Raw genomic sequence first — 5,338 nt, 5'->3', positions numbered from 1 at the left:
TAGTTGCATCTTGTGCTTTGTGGTTGTTGACCTGAGCATAGGTGAGTGAAAAAGCGATCCTGAGGTGAACATCCTGAACCTTAGCAGCAGCCTTATGAGTTCATGAAATCAAGAGTTTGCTTCAGAGAGTCCCTCACTTGGAACTGACTAGAAATAGGAGGAATTTTCTGTACTGAAGAAGATGACCACTGACAGGAGAAAGAGTCCAATCCCTGACCTAGATGACCAGAATTTTTAAATTTGCCTGAGTCATCCTTCGTGGTTGTTCCTGTACTTATCAGTGCAGTGGACAAACCCAAATGGCTATAAAATTGTGCATACCCTTGGACCCAGCAATACCACTATTATGTCTGTATCCCAAAGAGATCAAAGAAACAAGGGAAAGAGCCTATTTGTATAAAAATATTTATAGAAGTTCTTTTTGTGGTGGCCAAAAATTGTAAATTGAAGGGATGCCCATCAGTTGGGGAATGGCTAAACAAACTGTGGAATATGATTGTGATAGAACATTATTATGCTATAAGGAATGACAAGCAGGATGATTTCAGAAAAATCTGGAAAGACTTATATGAACTGATGTAAAATGAAGTGAACAGAAACAGGAGAATGTCGTACACAATAACAGCAATATTGTATGACAATCTGCTGTGAACGACGACTACTCTCAGCAATAGAATGATACCAAAGGACTAATGATGAAGCATACTACTGCCTCCAGAGAAAGAACTGATGCTGTCTGAATATAGACTGAAGCATGCTGTTTTCACTTTCTTTATTTTTCATTTTTTAAATTCCTTTTCTTGGGCAAAATGACTAACATGGAAATGTTTTACATAATTGCACATGTTTAACCTATATCTGTTTGCTTACTATTTCAGGGAGTGGCAAGGGGATGAAGGGAAAGATAGAATTTGGAACTCAAAACTTTTTTAAAATGTCAAATTATTTAAACACATAATTGGAGGAGGGAAACTTTAAAATAAGTGATCAGGGGATTTTTTCTGTTCTCATTTGGTCCTCTGGTTCTAAGGGGTATTGGCAGTTTCCATTTAGGCTTTTTTGAAATGGGCTTTTTATTTAAAATATGGTGTGTGTTTTTTCCCCAAGGAGTACAGTGATTCTCAAATTTATCTCACCTTGACCTGTTCAGAGATAGAAAACCAAGCTGCCCCCAGTGCAGGGGTGTTATTGAGCTACCCTAATCTAGAAATACTTAAGAACTTCCCTGGGATAGGAGAAGTCCTACTGTCACATCTTTAGAAGGAGTAACAGAGAGCTGGGGATATATATATATATATATATATATATATTTTAGTGAGGCAATTGGGGTTAAGTGACTTGCCCAGGGTCACACAAGCTAGTTAAGTGTTAAGTGTCTGAGGCCGGATTTGAACTCAGGTACTCCTGACTCCAGGGCCAGTGCTCTATCCACTGCGCCACCTAGCTGCCCTGAGCTAGTGATATTTGATGTACCCAGTCTAGGGAAAGCCCCTCCCAAGACTATTGTGGAGCCCCCTAGTCTGGTTACCTCCACCACTTATCCTTACCTTGTTGTCCCAGCCTCCCCCCACCCCCAACCCTGTGTTTCCATCCCCAGGTATTTGAAGTTGAGCCATCAATCTTTCCTTGTATGTGGTAAAACATATAATAACAAATTTATGCCATAATAAATTACTCTATCCATTTTTATCTGTCTGATTCTTTTGTGAAACTTATTTGAAATCCCCAAACCTCTGAAATAGACTAAAACAGCCCCCCAGAAAAGATCAAGTGTTAGTATCAGTAAAAGGTGAAACCAACAACTACAGAAAAAGGACTTTCAGTGGGGGTGGGGATGGGGAGAGTGGCTACCAAACACCCTCTCCATGCAACCACAATACTATTTAGGGAACCTGGTACCTGGGGTTTTCCAGGGCCCATGTCTGCCATTCGATATGAGTGCGCCTTCTTTGAAAATCAGTTCTCTCCCAAGATTCTTCCTGGAGAAATAGAGAAATTTGCTTAAGATGGCAGCAAGAAGAATCAAGCCAGATGCAAGAAAGAACTTTCTGGATAGGTGGTAAGGATAGGTGGCTGAAGGAGAGTGTTGAGCTAAAGAAAATCTCATCTGCTTAGGCTTAGTGAGAATAAGTTTGTTGTCTTGACATAACAGGCACCAATTTTCATCAGGCCACCATTTTGTGAAGTACTTTGGTGTTGGTTTTTCATAACTTGTTTTTCAATATTAAGATAAGGACATGTGGTCTAGAACATGTGTGTATTCAAAAACAACTGCTAAATATTCAGGACCCTTAATTTAGACAGATCACCAATGGGAAAATTAGGTTTAAAGGAAAACCCAATGGGGCAGCTAGATGGCGCAGTGGATAGAGCACTAGCCCTGGATTCAGGAGGACCTGAGTTCAAATGTGGCCTCAGACACTTAACACTTACTCTCTGTGTGACCCTGGGCAAGTTACTTAACCCTCATTGCCTCCCCCCCCCAAATAATAAATATAAAAGAACTCCAGTGGCAGGGAGCCCACTGCCTTTTAAAGCAGTCATGTGACCACAGAATCTAGAGCCTCACTAAAAAAAAAAAGAAAAGAAAAAGAAAAAAAGAAAACCCAACGTTGTCATTGACCTTGACTTACATCATCTGGCACCAATCAGATTAATTGGCAAACAAATTAAGTCCCTGACCACCAATCTGAATTTGGGTATAATATGCTAACACTCAGCTAGAATTATAAGAAACTACCAGAAACACCCCCTTGCCCCTCCCCAGCCTTCAGCTTGACCTTGTTGTTGTTCAGTCATTTCAGTCATGTCTGTCTCTTTGTGATCCAATTTGAGGTTTTCTTGGCAAAGATACTAGAACGGTTTGCCCTTTCCTTCTCCAGCTCATTTGACAGATGAGGAAACTGAGGCAAACCGAGTTAAGTAACTTACCCAGAGTCACACAGCTAGGAAACATCCGAGGCCAAAGATGAGTCTTCTAGACTTCAGGCGCTGTGCCACCTAGCTGCCCCCAGCCTCACCTTCAGTCACAACCAAGCCTAACTGCTGTGTTTCCCACACTTGAGACTCAAGCATCCTGGAGGCTCACCTGAGGGCAATGTTAATTGATTGATTGAGATTTGCTGACTTGCCCGTCAATCACCTGAGGCAGACATAAATATCCTCCAGCTGGGCAGAGAGGGAACCTTGTCTTTGGGTATCAGTGTGAGATAGGCTTATGGGAAGCCCTAGGAAATCAGATTGTTAGTTTGTCCCTGCTGGGGTTATTGTTGATATTGTCTAAGAGATCATATAAACTGGGGTAGCTAGGTGGCACAGTGGATAGAGCAACGGCCCTGGAGTCAGGAGGACCTGAAGTCAAATCTGGCCTCAGACACTTAACACTTACTAGCTGTGTGACCCTGGGCAAGTCATTTAACCCCAATTGCCTCACCAAAAGAGAGAGAGAGAGAGAGAGAGAGAGAGATCATGTAAACTAAGGCTTGTACACATTTGATGAATAAGATTGGATTGCTACCATTGAGAAGTATAAGTCTAATGAGTGTTTCCATTGCACTCCTTAGCATCAGCAATGGTATATTGGTTTTGCTCATGCACCACACCTTATACTAGGCCAAGTTGGGTTATTGTTGTTGGTCTTCTTCCAGAATGAAAGATGTAGAGCAACAACAACATCAGAAGGGTGATGTCTTGACTTGTGAGTGAATTGAATTTAAGTAGGCTGGGCTGTTCCAAGTCATCAGCCTCACTCTCTCTTCCAGAGTCATCGGAGTCCAGTGGCAAGACACAGGTCAAGGCGTCTATTAATGGCCCCGGATACAGTGGGAGGCTGGGTTTGGTAAGATTCCTGTCTGAAACGCTGTGGGGAATCAGACAACCACAGAATTGGAAGGCACCACAAAGACCGTTTTGTCTAAACTGAATTGAAACAGGAATCCTTTCCTACAACAGAATAATGATGATGATAATGATAAATACCTTAGATTTAGACGCTGTCTTAAAAATTGCAAAGCACTTTACTTACATTATCCTCATATGAGCCACACAACAATTCTATGAGGTCGTCGCCAGCTCTCCCCATTTCAGAGATCAGAATGCTTAGGTTAGAAAGGTACTTAACAGGTCAGCTAAGTCTATGAGGAGCAGTCAAACAACCTCCATTTAAAGAACTCCAGTGGGGGCAGCTAGGTGGCACAGTGGATAGAGCACTGGCCCTGGATTCAGGAGGACCTGAGTTCAAATGTGGCCTCAGACACTTAACACTTACTAGCTGTGTGACCCTGGGCAAGTCACTTAACCTTCATTGCTTCCCCCCTCCCCCCCAAATAATAAATATAAAAGAACTCCAGTGGCAGGGAGCCCACTGCCTTTTAAAGCAGTCATGTGACCACAGAATCTAGAGCTTCTAGAGACCCTGGAGATTATCCCATGCCACCTCCCCCAACCCCGTTCTAAAGGCGAGAGGGGATGTCCCTTCCAGCCTGAAGAATCTGTGTGAGGGAAGTCGAGTGCTGGTCACCACATTCTCTCCTGCTCTGCTCCACAGGCTATAATTACTGAGGGCTTCCCCGCAGAAAGCCCAGAGTTCCCAACACTTAGTCTTATCCTAACAGCGCTTTAAACGGCTTCATTCTCCCTAGGAACTCAAACCAACTCACCCATCTGGTCCCTTTAAACCTCCCACCCTTGTGGTCACAATGTGTAAGAACTTGCCCAACATCTCACAAGTCTGGCATGTGTCTGTTAGGACTGGGAGTTGGGAAGGGCTGGGGGTGGGGAAGAGAAGAGAGAGGGGAGAGCCTAACCGAGGGAGGGAATGAGGGATCTGAGATTAGAACTAGGTTGCCTAAATCCCTATGAAATATGCCCACCCACTCCACCCATCCTTTGGGATGTCTGATCTTTCATTGGTTGCATCATCTAACAGCATCTCATAGGCGCACACACACAGGATTTCCACCGCCGCCGCCGCCCCCCCAAAGGGACATGTTTCCAAATTCTTGGGTTGGTTCAGGCGTAGAGGCAAAGATTCCTAAAAGAAGTAAGTCTGGAGCTTTTCTGTGGAAGTTCAAGAAGTGATTCTCTCCGCCCCCACCCCCAGCCCCCCTCAGGACACATTCTCTCTCCCTAAACCCTTTTCCCACCAGACGTATACGGGGCCCCCACTTGCCCCATGTTGCAGGTTCACTTCCTCAATCCCCCAGACTCCCTTGTGAATGAAATTCTCCAGGGTCAGAATAGCAGCAATGAAGCACATTGGCTCCCCCCCCTCCCCCCCCGCCCACACTGTTGATGTCATCGGACTCAGCCTCTTTTGAAACTTTCCCCATGTCTGTGC

This window comes from Dromiciops gliroides, chromosome 4 (assembly GCF_019393635.1).
Source record: "Dromiciops gliroides isolate mDroGli1 chromosome 4, mDroGli1.pri, whole genome shotgun sequence".
Lineage (NCBI taxonomy): Eukaryota > Metazoa > Chordata > Mammalia > Microbiotheria > Microbiotheriidae > Dromiciops > Dromiciops gliroides.
This window is presented reverse-complemented; position numbering follows the sequence as displayed.